This window comes from Lactuca sativa, chromosome 7 (assembly GCF_002870075.4).
Source record: "Lactuca sativa cultivar Salinas chromosome 7, Lsat_Salinas_v11, whole genome shotgun sequence".
Classification (NCBI taxonomy): domain Eukaryota; kingdom Viridiplantae; phylum Streptophyta; class Magnoliopsida; order Asterales; family Asteraceae; genus Lactuca; species Lactuca sativa.
The window spans coordinates 170,605,606-170,623,514 of NC_056629.2; the positions used below are offsets into that span (position 1 = coordinate 170,605,606).

Genomic DNA, 17,909 nt, shown 5'->3' on the forward strand with positions numbered 1-17,909 from the left:
TTTAGAAACCTAGAAGAAGATCAAAATTCAACTGAAGCTCAAAGATTGAAGAAGATTTAGAAGAATTCAATATAGATATGGTTTGCTTATTACACTCACTAGCTTATTTTACTTATATTTAATGTGTTTTTACGCTACAATGAGAGGCTAAACACCTTTTACTTCTGTTTTGGTGAAGATGAACTTGATCCATATGTGTTGATTTCGATATTCGATGAATATATTTGATTTTACTTGTGCTTGATATTTATAAACCCTAGCATGTTTAGTTCTAGTTTATATTGCTTATAAATCATATTTTGTGTTTTAATTGATCATATTAATTGCATGAATCTCTCTCCTAATTGTTTATGATAATTAAATAGTTAAAGATAGGATAAATCACATCTTAGTTTAAGTAATTAAAGTTGGTGACTTTAACTGTATTAGAGAGTGTAATTAATGTTAATTAGTTCTTGGTTGCTTAACTTGATCATAGAAGAGTAACTAATATCATTCATAGTCCAATTGTGCTATTATCAATTTGGTGTTTAACTTGTGCATGATCATTGCTTTTTCATTCCAAAATTGGTAGGCCTAGATATTTGATCATAATAGCTAGATAATTGGTAATCAATATAATCTATCAATTAGAAATCAACCATAGGAGAAAGTGAAATCGGATCTAGGCAGGAGTATTCTTTTAATTATTGAAGTTACTTTGTTTTTGTTGCTTGCTTACTTGTTAGAAATATAAGTTATTCTGATCTTGAAAAATAAGTGAAAACCCCCAAATCATAGTTTGTTTCATAGTGTAATTAGAAGTAGTTAATTTATTTAATTGAATTCTTTTCCCTGTGATCGACACCCGACTTACATGGGCTATATTATAATCTGACTAAGTACACTGCCTATAGGGCTATATTAAATTATAAACCATTAGAATTTATGGAGTCTGTTTTCCACAACAAGAAAGATAAGAAAGGAGAACTGAGCAATACTTTCAAATCTGAAAAATTCAAACTTTTCGAGAGGACACCTAATAAAAAAGGAATAAGTTACGAGCCAGAAACATCTACCGAAGAGATTTCAGACGAGGAAGAGGTAAAGAGTGGGGTTGAAGAGATGGAAGGCATTACGAGAATGATGATGGACGATTATAAGAATAGGATACGTGAAGAACATGGACCAGGTCTGGTTCCACCCGAGATACCGGCCGAAAGAAGTTTTAAGCTCAAAGGGCACATTTTATCCAAGCTCAAGGACATAACTTACTTCGGGAAAGAGTATGAAGATGCTTTTAAGCACATTGATTAGGTCAAAGACATTGCAAACTACTTTCATGTTCCTAATGTTCCAAGAGAATCTATGTTACTAAGGATGCTTCCTGTGACTTTTACCGGTGAAGCCAAGGTTTGGTTGAGGTCTCTTGCACCCGGATCCATTACTAGATGGGCAACTCTTCGTGATGCTTTTATATAGTAATTTAGTCCACCTTCCAAGATTTCAAAGCTTAAAAAGAAGATTGCTAACTTTCAACAAGAGGTTGAAGAATCATTGTATAAAGCGTAGGAAAGATACAAGGGCTTGCTTAGAAGTTTCCCTCAACATGATCTTAATGTTCCACAAGAAGTTTCTATTTTCTATGATGGAGTTAATGTAACTACTAGAAAACTTCTTCACTCGCAAGGGAAAATGATGAAAAAGGAGCCGATAACTACAAAAGACTTAATTGAAGAATTTGCAAAGCACTCACGTGAGTACCACAACCCACGAGACGATGTCACTAGAGGAAAAGGAGATGGAGGGAATGGGAATTTGGCTTTAATCATAGCTAAAATAGATACTATGGATAGGCAAATGACAAAGTTGGGTCAATTTATCCATGCGATAAGATTTGGGTGTGATAATTGTAGTGGTCTACATTTGACTAAGGATTATGACTTGGATGAAAATGGGAATAAAAAGGCACATGTGTTCTACTCAAGTGGTGAGATGTATGATGAAGATTGGAGGAAGCCTAAGAAGGTGTGGTTTCTATATGAAGTGTACAAGAAGCAAAAGGATGAGGAGTATAGACAAACTGATAGAGGCTTCTATCAAAAAGAGCAACCACCACCCAAAAAGAAGATGGATTTAGAGTCGGTACTTCATAGATTTATGGAAACATCTGAAAAGAGACATGGAGGGTGTTTGGCTTAGCTTTTTAGAAGCCAAAAGTCCTTTTAGGAAAAGATAGAAAGCAAAAGATGTTTGGAAAATGCATTTTAGAAGCTACTTTTGGATTTGGATACAAGTAAAAATGAACTTTTTGGAAAAGTCAGGAAAACCTGACTTTTTGTGACTTTTCCAAAAAGGACTTTTGCCCCCTGAAAAGCCAAGCCAAACACCCCCATGATACTATTGATGCCAATGTGAGAAATCATCAAGCTTCCATCAAGAATATAGAGACTTAACTAGGTCAACGTACTACACTTGTCAATGAAAGATTACCACCTAAAAATCAAGACCCAAAGTCACAACCTCATGTCATGGTGATATACACCAAAGAAAAGGTTCATTTTGAGCCAATAATGATCCATGAAGCAGCTACAATAAAACCTAAGTTGTGTTTGGAACAAGAGAAGCCCGAAGCAAAAAGATCAAAAAGTGAAGTGCACTATGATGCTTCACCACGTCCTGGTATCGAGAGCATGAAAATTTTTCTCTTCTTAATTCGTTTATTCCTCCTTTTCCATTCCCATCTCAAGTAATCAAACATTCTCTGGAACCCAAACAAAGGAAATTTATGGAACAAGTGCTCTCACTCTCTATTAATTCCCCATTCCTCAAATCAATGGCTAAACTTCCAAAATTCTCAAAAGATGTTATGACCAATAGAAAGGAGTTGGAAAGGGCCTCAACAATACTTCTTAATGAGTTGTGTTCAACCGCGATTATCAAAGGATTACCGATCAAGATGGGAGATCCAGGTCAACTCACCTTACCTTATGAATTTGGTAACTCCATTTCTATTAATGCTTTACCCAATTCGCGGGAAAGCACTAACCTCATGCCATACTCTTTCTACCAAAATCTCGGATTACCAAAGCTCCAAGACACAAGGACGACCATTCGAATGATGGATCACTCGACCACATACCCATGAGGAATCATTGAACAATTACTAGTGAAAGTGGGAATTTTTTTCCAGACGACTTTATGGTTCTCGACATGACGAAAGATGAAGAACTTCCAAGTATTTTAGGAAGACCGTTTTTGAGTACCGCAAGAGCATAAGTTGACATCCACGACTCAAAGCTCACACTTCGTGTGGAAGATGAAGCCATTACCATTGAGATGAGTCCAAAAGTGAATCATGTAAAACCAAAAGATGAAGTGTCAAAGGTAGATGATATGGAAGAAGATCTTGACGAGCTTTTTGAAATAGAGAAGATGATGGAAGAAGAGTTGAAGATTTAGGAGGAGCATATTGTTGTAAAAGTCAAACGTTCGAAACCAAGAGCCTCAATTCCTATGAAATTTGAGGTGATCGCTTTTAATACACCTAAGGTTCTCGAGAAAGAAGAAACCGATGAAGTGGAAGAAGATTTATATGAAGAAGTGGAGATAATTAATGAAGACATGGGTAAGAACTTAGAGGAGCCAACTATGGTCCAAATAGAGGTAGACAAGGAAGGTCCTAAGGATGATAACAAGAAGGCGAACAAGGAAAAGAAGCTATGAAAACCATCAAATTCTGGTCAAGTCAAAGTCAAACAAAGTCAACAACTCAAAACCGGTCAACTTAACTAACCCTTGTATACTAGGGTTTATGTTATGTATTTACTGTAGAACTCACTATTTTATTAAGAAATCATCACTTGGAAAGTTCGTATTTTTAGATTTCTGTAACCCTAATCGGGGTAAGTGAGGTAAGAAAACGATAAAACACTATTGCATACCCATCGGGGGTGTGTAAGATCCTTAAACATGGCTTAACGGGGTTTACAGACCTTGCGTTGCGAAACCAAACACTCAAAAAGGTCATAAACAAAGCCTCTCCCAATCTCTTTCACTCTATCTCTCTCTCTATTAAAAATCTCTCCCAAATCTCTCTCAAAAGTTCCTTTAACTTTTTGTAATCATTCGGGTCATCCTGACCCGTAACCGGGTCAAAAAGCACTTAAAACAGGGTAAAAATGGGTAAAATAGCCTTAAGGAACCAAAACCTTCTCTTAAAGGGTGAACCCTCTTAAGAACCGAAGACCCCTATAGGGACCGAACCTGCTAAGGACCGAGACCTAAGGGACCGAACTGCTCAGAATCGAAACAGTATGGACCGAACCCGAAACCTCCTCCTTCGGACCGAACCTCCCCTTCGCCTTCGCTCCTTCTACCTTCACTCCATTTCGGCCTAGTTAGCCTTCAGGCCCAACAGCAGCAGGGACCGAACCTTCGGCCCCTATCCGAACAACTTCGAAGGAAGCCCTTTTCTTCCCGGTTTTCGACTACGACTTCATTTTAGGCCCGTTTTACATGATTTTAATGCGGGATTTTCACCCAAAATAATATTTTAACACATAGGACCCCATACTTCATAAATAATCACGTTTTTGGAGTATAATCCTTATCTAAGAAGAGTGGGTGGGATATTATTGGTGGAGTGTTGACTTTACTTTAGTGTATGACACAAGCAACCACCCATGCCCACTCCATGACCAACCCTTGTCCTTCCACCATACCTAGTCCTTTCATTGTACTCTTTCCATCATTTTTCCAGCCACATCCTAGATCAAAGGCTGGAAAACTCCCCTCTCTCCTCACATTTCTCTCATTTTCCACCAAACAACAAACTTCATTCTCTCTTACTTTCTCTATGAATTTCGAGATTCAAGGCTATTCTCCAAGATTTTTTTCTACTTTTGGTAAGTATGATCATCCTCCATATGATTATTTTAGTCCTTTCTACTCAAATCATAGATTTCTTACACAAACTCCTTCATATTTGTGTTAGATCTTCGAATCTTCAAGCATCCTTCCAAGTGTTCTTGAGTTGAACACTTCCCTTCTTCAACATCCATACACTAAAACCACACAAGGTGATTTCATACCCCTATCTTTTCACGTTTTCTTAAGTTTTATGGGGGGGGGATACAAGTTAAAACACCAAGAACACAACTAAACTCTTCCAACAGCTTTCATCAGAAAAGTTTAACTCCATTCACGGACTGTTTTGGTCAACTTAAAAATTTTAGTTTTCAAAAATGTATTAGGTGAAAATAGTTCAGGTTCATACCTATAAAATGACTACTTGCACATCTCCATACAAATTTTCTACAATATATGGTGATTTTTACAAAACTGCCTATCATTTCAAGAGCAAATCCAGACCAGTCTGGGAATATGGACATTTTTACACAAGTTAAATGTCTTCAAAAATCATAATAAAAGCTAGGAACAAACTATAAACATTTTCCAAACTCTCAGAAGTTACAGATTCTGATTTCGATTTCAAATGATTTTTCTATGATTTTTGTAATAACAGGAACAAAAAGGTTACAACTAGAAAATGGTTAAGTATTTCATTTGCACCTTGTAGCTTGCTGAGCAAGGTGTGTGTTATTTTATATATATATATATATATATATATATATATATATATATATATATATATATACACACACACACACATGTTGTTGATAGTACATATTATTTACCTTAGTTTAAAGATACGAATCATATGCAAGGGGTTACTACCACTACAAATAATATTAATAAATTATAATATGTATAGTTAAGCCTATTATACACCACAAATAGATATTCTAAACTCTAATATGTATAGTTAGGTGCATATGTACTACAAACACTATGATAAACTATAATAGGTATAGTTTATGTTCACTACCACTACCACTATTTGATAAACTATAATATGCATAGTTCATGTTCACTACCACTACCACTATTTGACGAACTATGATATGTATAGTTTATGTTCACTACGACTACTACTATTTGATAAACTATAAATATTATAGTTTATGTTCACTACCACTACCACTATTTGATAAACTATAAATGGTATAGTTTATGTTCACTACGACTACCACTATTTGATCAACTATAATATGCATAGTTCATGCTCACTACCACTACCACTATTTGATGAACTATGATATGTATAGTTTATGTTCACTACTACTACCACTATGTGATGAACTATGATATGTATAGTTTATGTTCACTACCACTACCTCTATTTGATAAACTATAAATGGTATAGTTTATGTCATTACCACTACCACTACTTGACGAACTATGATAGGCATAGTCTCGGTCTTTGGTTTTTAAGAGTACATTCTATCTAGAATTGTTAGTTTTCAGCCATAATTACTAAGTGTATATGCTAGAGTTATATAGAATTTAGTCGTGATCGATTTAGAATTGGTGGGTCCGCTTTATTTCCTGTTTCTTGTTTGGTTGTGGACCTAGGGCAGACCAATTATATTCGACGGTTTATGTAACTTAAATTTTATATAACTTATATACACTTAGAGATTATAGAAGGAAACTATAGGAAATTCTAGGATGCACTATTTTATAACATAGAAACTTACAATTCACTCTTTAAGGAAAATATCGGATTTTCTGGAATAACTTTATCGCTTTTACAAGGAAAACAGTTTCTTTTTCAAAATAAAACTCTTATGAACTCACCAACTTAATTGTTGACACTCTTTCAAAACTACTTGTATTCTCAGGAAATCAATAAACAGATAATCAAGTGCTTTTGAGGATGGGACGTTAAGGCGTCAAACATTTCATTTTTTTCAACATAATGTTATTGATTTGGAAACATGTAAACTTATACTATGGTGTAACTTTTTCAATTATATTTATGTTGGTTGTGTTTACTTTTATTACTATTGAAATTGTTGTCATGATACTACACATGAAGTCCTCCACCCCCGGACGTTTCCACCATCCTTGGTTTGGGGGTGTGACAGATTGGTATCCGAGCACAGTTTATAGCGAACTAAGTATGTCAAACCACATAAGATATACAAACTATAAACACATTTGGGACAAAAACACTCTGACCAAGAGTTATATTTTTTTTTAAATATAACAAGTATTTTACTAAAAGTATTCATACATGCATACACACTAGGGTCAGTATCATGGTAGAACAGAAAAAAAGTGGTGAGTGTTGAATGACACAAGTAGGCTTGGGGATGTATAGTCAGGTATGGGAATGACATAGACTGATCAACTATGTCTAACCCAGAAGTGATTAGTATATGTCCAAGAATGGTTGTGGTGTTGCAACAAGTCTAAAAGCTTACCAAGAAACATTGAGAACATAAGTCAAACATTTAAAATACTATAGGAATATTTTGTGGTACTATAACTAACTTATGTGAAAACTAAAGACCCCTATTAGTAGGTCTATAATGACTAAGTGCATATGCTAAGGTTATATAATTAAAGATATCATAGACTCTGAATCTATGACTATTGATCTACTTCCTGTTCCTTGTCTGGTTGTGGATTTAGAGCAGAGTCATTTATCCGAAGGTCTATTCTATCTAGATTATGTATAACTGGTATGCACTATGTGATTATAGAAGTGACTAATGAAGATCACTTCACTATAAGTAATTGTAGGATTAGCCATCTATAAATTATCTCTTTTGCCCCCATTCTCGCACGAATAACATAGAGGGAGCTCGATTACCAGGAGACCCCTATTTGCCCTAACCAGGAAAAATGGTGATAGGAACAAAGGAAATAATAGAAGAAGATCCCGAAGATGATCCATAGAAAGATCCGAAGGAAGCGAAACCAAAAGAAGACAAAGACAAAGAAGGAATAGGAGGAGACTCTGACGAGGAGCCGAGGCCTACAATACCCCCTCCAGACTCTACATCCCGACGAGACTTCCATGGTCCGACACCTTGATAAGCTGTAGGTTTAAAGAGATGGAGTCTGAGACAAGGTCAAACACCTTCCCTGCAGTATGGAAAGAGGCTTCTACAACCTCAATAGAGGAGGATCAGTAGACAAGGCCCTCTTTGTCATATTATACCGCATCGCTTACCAACGGATACAAATACGAGCATCGGACAAACCGAATCAGGAAGGTTAGCGCTATCACCAAGATCACCATAATTCGCCTTTGTCACCTGGATGGAGGACATGACAGATTAGAAACCACATCAAAACCTTCAGAGGGAAGTGACCGCAACTCGAGCTGAGATTAGAGAGTACCGGGAATGTCAAACAGTGTTAGAGAAAACGCGTGATAAAAGCAGAACATCAAATGACAGAAGCCAGGGCAAAGATTAGGTCAATGCAGACTTTCATGTCTTCATTCTATGACCCACAGAGCATCACCCGCCACGAGTAGTGTGTACACTACTGACATATCGATTTAGACTTGGACTACTAGCATGCGTTTAACGACTACCCCTATATATATATATATATATATATATATATATATATATATATATATATACACACACACACGACCCTTCAAAATCCAGAGACTACACTATTCAAGGGAATCGTAACACAGTCAAAGATTTTCCCATTACATTAGTGAAACATAGACCTATTATAAGATCAAATTTTCCTGAAATCTATGTACTAGATTATATCAATAAAAATTTGCATGCATTGTATTTCATTAGGAGGTTACCATAGATTTCATAACTTGGTATTACAAACGATTTTCTTTTGATAAGAGTACTTAATGTATACCTTAAGGTTATGTGTAATTAAGAGACTATCGACTTAGAAATAGTGAGTCTGCCTTGGGTCATGTTCCTTGTTTGGTTGTGGGCCTAAGGAAGACTCATTAAGTTCAACGGCCTATTGGACCTTAATTATACACGACTTGTATATGTCTAGTGATCTTAGGAAGGAACCAGGCATGGAACAAATCACAAGATGTGACAAACCGAAATTTCTATTCTGTACAAACATATCAAGTCAATAGAAGTCAGAACAGTTGCTGTTAATTTTCAGACTTTTTAGAATAAGTTTGAGTATTTCAGGATTCACACTTTAGGAGATATCGAGAGAGAGGATGCCCTAGAGTATTATGTGCATCTTAAAAGTTTCAAAACTCCAAGATTTTGGAGTTTTCGGCTCAAATGATATTTTTGGACCAAAAACCCCAGGGGTATAAATATGGCCCTTAGCCATTTTTATTCATTTGTTCCATTTCCAACTAGAGAAAAACCTAATTCTCTCTCAAGGATCTTCAGTCTTTCGTCCCAAATCGTAAGTGCTTCTATCTTAGAGTATAATAGGGCTTGTTATATGTCTATACATCAAGAAATCATAACGAATCACCAAGATCAAAGAGTTTACGACCCAATAACACCTTGGACTGTAAACCCTTCTTTAAGGGCCAAAAGTGTGCCCTAATCCCTTCCTTTCTTTGTGAAACTAGTCTAGATTCATACCTTAATGTGTATAGGACTTGAAAGCACAAACTACCATGGTCCATATTAGATTACGGCTGCAAACACAAAGGGAATTGGTCTTAGGGCCGTGAACTCCTCAAATGAGGGAAATGGTGCCCTAACTCCTTCCTTAGGCTCATACATCAAGTGGAAACACTTCTAAGGACTTATAAGGCTTCAAACCATCAAATGCTCAAAAGATTAGGAGATTACGGCCGTAAACTCAAGGGTTTAAGACCGTAAACTCAATAGGTTATGGTCCTTGGGGAGTAAACTCAACTATAGGGTCCTTTGGAACCCTAAACTCAATAGCCTTGTCCTACAACACTTAGATGCACTCCTTAGCACTTATAACACTTATATAAACTGTTTACCATGTCTTAAGATGTCTTAACTCTATCAATTAGTAGTTTAAAGACTAATTGGATACATATATGTGTGATTATATGTTAACTAGGATCTTGTGTGTGTACAAGTCTTCACTTGACACTTAGCATCCTACGTCAGTCAATACGTTCAAACCCTCAACTACAGGTGAGTTCATACCCCTAAATCAATCTTTTAAATGTTTTTCAATGCTTTAATGGGGTGGATACAGGTTGAATCATGCTAGTTATTATATCAATTATGTAATTAATAACCAGCATACTAAAGGATTTACTACACTTTAAGTTGTTTTACCAAACAGATTTCTGTAAATGGATTTCCAAAACGTTTTACAAACTGACATCAAGTCATCTTTCTTAGCTGTTAAACTTTACAAAGGTTTTTACAAAACTCTGTTATACTTTGTTATCAAAGGAGATACTTTTGAAATGATTTATAAAATGACATCAAGTCATTATTATTTATTTATTGTTCAAAACCCTTAAATGTTTTACAAAACTTATTTTATACTTTAAATTGTTAAATGCATGCCTAGATATGTATAGTTATATACATAATGTTTGAAGGACTTAGGAAGGCTAACCCGCTTTATTTCCTTTTCCCCGTTAGGATGTGGTCTGGTAGGGTATCGGATATCCGTCCGAAGGTCGTTTAACTATCAGTTATATATCATGTATACATATAGAGACATAAAAGTTCCATCAGTCAGTTCAATACCTTTGGGTAGCAAAGGTATACTTGGATTATACACGTTCATTACTAGTAACTATAATAGGTATAGTTTGGAAATACCACTTGCCATTCCTAGTACGAGGAATCACACAAGAGTCAGTTCATTCATGAGTCCATACGAATACATGTTGTTTGGAGAGATACACTTACTTGGATACACTTGCCAGGATACTTTTACATAGATACCTTATTAAAAGCATACATGTATATGTATAGTTATATAAATAATGTTTAAAGGACTTAGGAAGGCTAACCCGCTTTATTTCCTTTTCCCCGTTGGAATGTGGTCTGATAGGGTATCGGGTATCCGTCCGAAGGTCGTTTAAATATTAGTTATATATCATGTGTACATATATAGACATAATAGTTCTAATCAGTTAGTTTAGTACCTTTGAGTAGCAACAGTATAAGTTCATATACTCTTACATGGATACTTTTACATAGATAATATATGATGAGTTACTATTAAATTTTATATGTATAGATTCTGTTATATAATCCTCCTTCTTATCTTTATTTTGTGATACAATCACATAATCGATGAGATAGACTGGATTTAATATCCTAGTACCAAAGGATACTTTGCGGGACTAACCATTCCTAAAACCTTGTTAGCTACATTGGTAATGCACATCTACGGATGTCTACGGTTGATACCAGTATAGGTATACTTTAAGGGACTAACTATTCCTACACCCAGCTGTTAGCAACAGAGGTAAATGTACATCTACGGATGTCTTCAGTTAACACTGTTAGTTATCCTAGTACAAAAGGATAATACTTGAGTTATTTATATTATTATTACCGTTATCTTGTGAGTCATTCACATAACCTATGAGGTGAATTATATTTGAGTATCCTAGTACCAAAGGATATAATGTCTTATATTAATAATAATAGTAGTACAGTCGGGTCTTGGTAGAAGACTACTTTCAAAACAGTCGGGTCTTGGTAGAAGACTACTTTCAAAACAGTCGGGTCTTGGTAGATGGCTACTTTCAAAACAGTAGGGCCTTAGTAGAAGGCTACTTTCAAAAAAGTTAGGTCTTGGTAGAAGATTTCATCTATACTAATAGGAATCATAGGAATTTCTAGGGTTTTTCAAACGCTTTCCATTACTTACAAACATTTTCACACTTATACGAACTTTCTTTCAAAACAATGTCAAGACTTTCATTACAAGTTTTGCAAATCAAAGACATATTAATACTTATGAATTCATCAGCTTTTTGGCTGATACTCGCTTTCAAAATAACTTGTATTCTCAGGTCACAAATTGACAGGTACGACGACCAGGTTTTGTGAAGACGAAGCAGTCCAGACTCGTCTTAAATTCTGATTATTCATTTTATTGTTGTATTTTATGAAAGAACATGTTTGTAATTAAAATTATACTATTAATGCAATGGATGATGTTGTTGCTTGTTTACTACTTTACATTGTTGTGATACATTACATGACGTCCTCTGCCGCAGAACGTTTCCGCCGTTCTCGGTTTTGGGGTGTGACAGATTGGTATCAGAGCATTGTTTATAGTGAATTAAGTATATCAACCCATAAAAGATATACTAACTATAAATACATTGGGATTAAAACACTCTGACCAAGAGTAAATACTTTTAAATAATAAAATATTTAAACAAAGTATACATGCCTGCATTCATACTAAAATCTGTGTCACAATGACAAGAACAAAAGTATTACGATTGTTGAATATCACAGGTAAGCTCGGGGACGTATGGTCAGTCTTGGGAGTGGCATAGCCTGATCAACTATGTTGTTCCGAGGAGTGATTAGCACATGCCCAAGAATGGTTGTGACGTGTCAACAAGTCTAAAAACTTACCAACACTACTACAATGAGAACATTATAACAGAACCTAAGTCTAAAATACCATAGGAGTGTTTTGTGTTACCATAATTACTTAATTGAGAACTAAAAAGGATCTTCGTTACTAAGTCGATAGTTGCTAAGTGGATACACTAAGGCTATATGTAACTAGGATGTTATAGACTTAGAATCGGTGAAATTTTTGCTTTACCCCTATTCCTTGTGAATTTAGAGTTAAGGTCACTTATTCGAAGGCCTATCCTGTGTTGATTACATATAATTGGTATGCACTTTACAAATAGTGATGTAACTAATGAAGATTTTCTAATAATTATCTAGATAGCCCGTCTAATAATTAATTTCTTACCCTAATTCTCGCATAGATAACATGGCTGGACTCCATCCCCACGGCAACCCGTACCTTCCGAACGAAGTCATTGCTGGATGGTTTGGAGAAGGACCAGAGAATGATCATCCTATCCATTTGAATGATCACCACGCTGAAGACCATGCAGATGATGATAACTCCGAACCCGAGGTTGAGAACCTACCCCAGGCAGCTCCCTTTCCAAATCCTAACCCTCGTCCGACTTTTCATGGCCCGGCGCCTCCTTGGGTAGAATGCCTGGAAACATGGAGCCAAGGACAAGATCAGCCCATGCTATTTAATGGAGACCGAAGCTTTTATGACCTGAGCAATGGGGGCTCAGCAGACAGAATCTTGCCAATCCTGGTCCGCAGAGTGGCCTGAAATGAGATTCAAGGCAGGACAGCCCTACATAAAATCACATAAGTTGTCGCCAATACGAGAATACATACCCTTCGTACCATTCGTCTGGAAGATTCTCTTGAGAGATCTAAAAGAGACCATGAAACCCTACTTTAAGCACTGGCTGAATCACAAGCCGAAGTCATAGAACTCCGAGTACGCCAGAGGGTGTACAAAAGACACCTACTTGATATGGAACGTCAACTGGCTGAGCTGAGAGTTCACCAGAGGGATGATCGTCACCAGTAGGAGATACTTTACTTTCCTTCTTGTTTTAAAGAATCGTGTTCCTGTCTAAGTCATACGTGGCATTTTCTATGAAACTACCTTGTACTGTAGGTACTTTTAGTTAGGCCTTTATGCGGCCAAAACTGTTGCTACTTCGGATATGATGTAAGACCTTCTACAAGGTCAAATTTTCCTGAACTTATTAATCTTAAACATCGATGATATTGACAGCCTGCTAACTTCCGTGTCACTCTTTGTTCAAATACTCTCATCATACTTTCATTGGAGTCTATCTGAAACATGCTTTAGTCAAGACATTGGACTATAGTAATTTAACTCCTGAGACATTTCCAAGTCTCTTTTAGTGGTTGGATCATGTTATTCACCAACCAAAGATACCTCGGCTTGAACGAAAAACGTCTTGAGACCATTCTACGAGCTTACTTCTACTCCTTACTAAGGACTGCATCATAGGGATGTAGGTCGGACCTTTGTGAACATACTTCAATTCCGTACTAGGACTGCATCATAGGGATGTAGGTCAAACTTTTGAGAACATACTCTTACTCTTTACTTAAACGATCGAAGTACATTTGGGGTCAACCAAAAATCGCTCACAAAATCCTTATCTTTCGTGTTACAGAATCATGTCATCATCCGGAAACAATCAGCCGAGCAACGAAACCCCTATCCTCCATATCGACGCCGCTATGTTACAAGCTGCAGTAGCAGCTGCTGTGACAACTTTCCTTACACACATCAACTCCAGCAACACAAACAAGACTGAAAAAGGAGTCGAGAGTTCCGATTGTAGTACCAATCTGGGAAGTCAACAAATGACAACAGTCACGGACTTGCGAAGCCGTAAGACCGAAAAGAGGAAACGATATCGCCAAGCCAGAAGTGAGTGAAAGTGATTCCAAAGACTTGCCATGCAACAGCAGCAAGTGGCAACTCCTGCCCCTCTAGCACCAGCACGACCCATTCCTCCAGTCCCTGGCATCGGGACCAACCCTACACACAAAAGTAGTGATAAAGCCGGACTCTTTAAAAGGAAATTTTTCGAAGTGGAGTAACGAGGAAGGCACCTGTGTCCAAGTAACTCTAACTAAACACCTCACTCCCACCACCAATGCTAGTACTAGCCAGTCATGCCACCAATGCAGTGAGATAGGGCACTTCAAGAAGGATTGTCCTATAACAAAGAACTCCGGCGCAGATGGCAGAATACTAAGGATCACTGCCGCAGGGGAGACTACTCCGAACCCACGTAAAAGTAGTTAAGGCGTTTCATTGTAACAGACTTATAAACCGTTTTAAATTTGTGTGACTCGAGTCTTACCTTTTGCGGGATCCCGTCAGTTAAGGGACCCCCGTGCTGCGTATACTTGTCATTTGTAGTATGCCTTGTTCGCAACAATAGTCTTGTAGTAAATCTAAAGTACTGTAGCTCTGTTAAAGGTTGCACTATTGCGTTTTGTCTGTAACGCAGTTATGATCAAATCTAGTTCCTTTATTCCAAGTGATTCTGATTTCATCATACGACTAGAGTCCATTCGATCCTCACCAATACCAGTCTGGTACGTACATCTCTATCTTCGAAAACGTCTTTCTAGCGAAGCCGTCATTCCAGAACACCGAAGTACCCATGCATAGAGTACCTCATGTTTCTTATCCTTTCAGAATGAAAAGACCAGGCTTCTCATCTTTGGGAGCTCCGGTCTTATTCTTCAAGAAGGCAGACTTTAGAGGGTACGATCATACCAACACTAATGCACCGGATCCCATCAGAACTCCACAGTTAAGCGTGCATGGGAAAGAGTAGTACTAGTATGGGTAACATTTAGGAATTCCTCGTGGTGCAAACCTCAACAGGACTTCCATTAGAAATCATCACTCTCTGCCTCGCATAGATGAATCAGTTGACCAACCGCAAGGAACGAGGTACCGTTCAGAAATGAACCTAAGATCCGAATATCACCAGTTACAAGTGTTAGTGAAGGGTGTCCCGAGGACAATCTTCCAAGCTCGAGGCAAACACTGCGAGTCCGTAGTGATACCCCTCGGATACGACGAATACGCCCATAGTATTCATGAACGTAATGAATAGAGTACGCCATTCTTGCTTGGATTAGTTCGTCATTGTCCTTGTAAATGACTTAATTATCTACTCTCGTAGTAAGAAAGGGCAAGGAAACATCCACAACTTAACCAAGCCCGCGAACTTAGTAACGTACATTTCTCCCTTCACGTCTCAAACTTGAAAACGTACCTTTCCGACGAAACTCTTGTTATTCCACTCGACGAGATCGATTTAAACGAGAGCCTCAACTTCGTGGAGGAACCAATAGAGATCACGGACCGAGAGGTCAAGAAAATGAAACAAAGCCGTATCCCGATAGTGAAGGTTCGCTGGATCGCCAAGCGAGGATCGGAATTCACTTGGGAGCGTGAGGATCAGATGAAACAGAAATATCCTCATCTTTTTACTTAGTTCTTTATAACTACTTATTTGCTTAAATTCTAATTTCGGGATGAAATTCCTTCTAAGGAGGGGATGATGTTACAACCCAAAATTTCTATTCTGTACAAACATATCAAGTCAATAGAAGTCAGAACAGTTGCTGTTAATTTTCAGACTTTTTAGAATAAGTTTGAGTATTTCAGGATTCACACTTTAGGAGATATCGGGAGAGAGGATGCCCTAGAGTATTATGTGCATCTTAAAAGTTTCAAAACTCCAAGAGTTTGGAGTTTTTGGCTCAAATGATATTTTTGGACCAAAAACCCCAGGGGTATAAATATGGCCCTTAGCCATTTTTATTCATTTGTTCCATTTCCAACTAGAGAAAAACCTAATTCTCTCTCAAGGATCTTCAGTCTTTCGTACGAAATCGTAAGTGCTTCTATCTTAGAGTATAATAGGGCTTGTTATATGTCTATACATCAAGAAATCATAACGAATCACCAAGATCAAAGGGTTTACGACCCAATAACACCTTGGACTGTAAACCCTTCTTTAAGGGCCAAAAGTGTGCCCTAATCCCTTCCTTTCTTTGTGAAACTAGTCTAGATTCATACCTTAATGTGTATAGGACTTGAAATCACAAACTACCATGGTCCATATTAGATTACGGTCGCAAACACAAAGGGAATTGGTCTTAGGGCCGTGAACTCCTCAAATGAGGGAAATGGTGCCCTAACTCCTTCCTTAGGCTCATACATCAAGTGGAAACACTTCTAGGGACTTATAAGGCTTCAAACCATCAAATGATCAAAAGATTACGAGATTACGGCCGTAAACTCAAGGGTTTACGACCGTAAACTCAATAGGTTATGGTCCTTGGGGAGTAAACTCAAGAAAGGGGCCCTTTGGAACCCTAAACTCAATAGCCTTGTCCTACAACACTTAGATGCACTCCTTAGCGCTTATAACACTTATATAAAGTGTTTACCATGTCCTAAGATGTCTTAACTCTATCAATTAGTAGTTTAAAGACTAACTGGATACATATATGTGTGATTATATGTTAACTAGGATCTTGTGTGTGTACATGTCTTCACTTGACACTTAGCATCCTACGTCAGTCAATACGTTCAAACCCTCAACTACAGGTGAGTTCATACCCCTAAATCAATCTTTTAAATGTTTTTAAATGCTTTAATGGGGGGATACAGGTTGAATCATGCTAGTTATTATATCAATTATGTGATTAATAACCAGCATACTAAAGGATTTACTACACTTTAAGTTGTTTTACCAAAAAGATTTCTGTAAATGGCTTTCCAAAACATTTTACAAACTGACATCAAGTCATATTTCTTAGTTGTCAAACTTTACAAAGGTTTTTACGAAACTCTATTATACTTTGTTATCAAAGGAGATACTTTTGAAATGCTTTATAAAATGACATCAAGTCATTATTATTTATTTATTCTTCAAAACCCTTAAATGTTTCACAAAACTTCTTTTATACTTTAAATTGTTAAATGCATGCCTAGATATGTATAGTTATATAGGTAATGTTTGAAGGACTTAGGAAGGCTAACCCGCTTTATTTCCTTTTCCCTGTTGGGATGTGGTCTGGTAGGGTATCGGGTATCCGTCCGAAGGTCGTTTAACTATCAGTTATATATCATGTATACATATAGAGACATAAAAGTTCCATCAGTCAGTTCAATACCTTTGGGTAGCAAAGGTATACTTGGATTATACACGTTCATTACTACTAACTATAACAGGTATAGTTAGGAAATACCACTTGCCATTCCTAGTACGAGGAATCACACAAGAGTCAGTTCATTCATGAGTCCACATGAATACATGTTGTTTGTAGAGATACACTTACTTGGATACACTTACTTGGATACACTTGCCAGGATACTTTTACATAGATACCTTATTAAAAGCATGCATGTATATGTATAGTTATATAAATAATGTTTAAAGGACTTAGGAAGGCTAACCCGCTTTATTTCCTTTTCCCCGTTGGGATGTGGTCTGCTAGGGTATCGGGTATCCG

At 37.0% G+C, this 17,909-nt stretch overlaps 1 non-coding gene and 1 pseudogene across 1 annotated transcript; one reads left to right on the plus strand and one right to left on the minus strand.

Annotated features, from left to right (window-relative positions):
• Positions 1-1,488: 1,488 nt before the first annotated feature.
• LOC111912035 (small nucleolar RNA R71) lies at positions 1,489-1,595 on the minus strand. Its single transcript, XR_002857046.1, has one exon. It is a non-coding gene; the product is annotated as a small nucleolar RNA R71 (small nucleolar RNA).
• A 13,541-nt stretch (positions 1,596-15,136) lies between these two features.
• Positions 15,137-15,254, plus strand: LOC111912033 (5S ribosomal RNA; annotated as a pseudogene).
• The last annotated feature ends 2,655 nt before the right edge of the window (positions 15,255-17,909 follow it).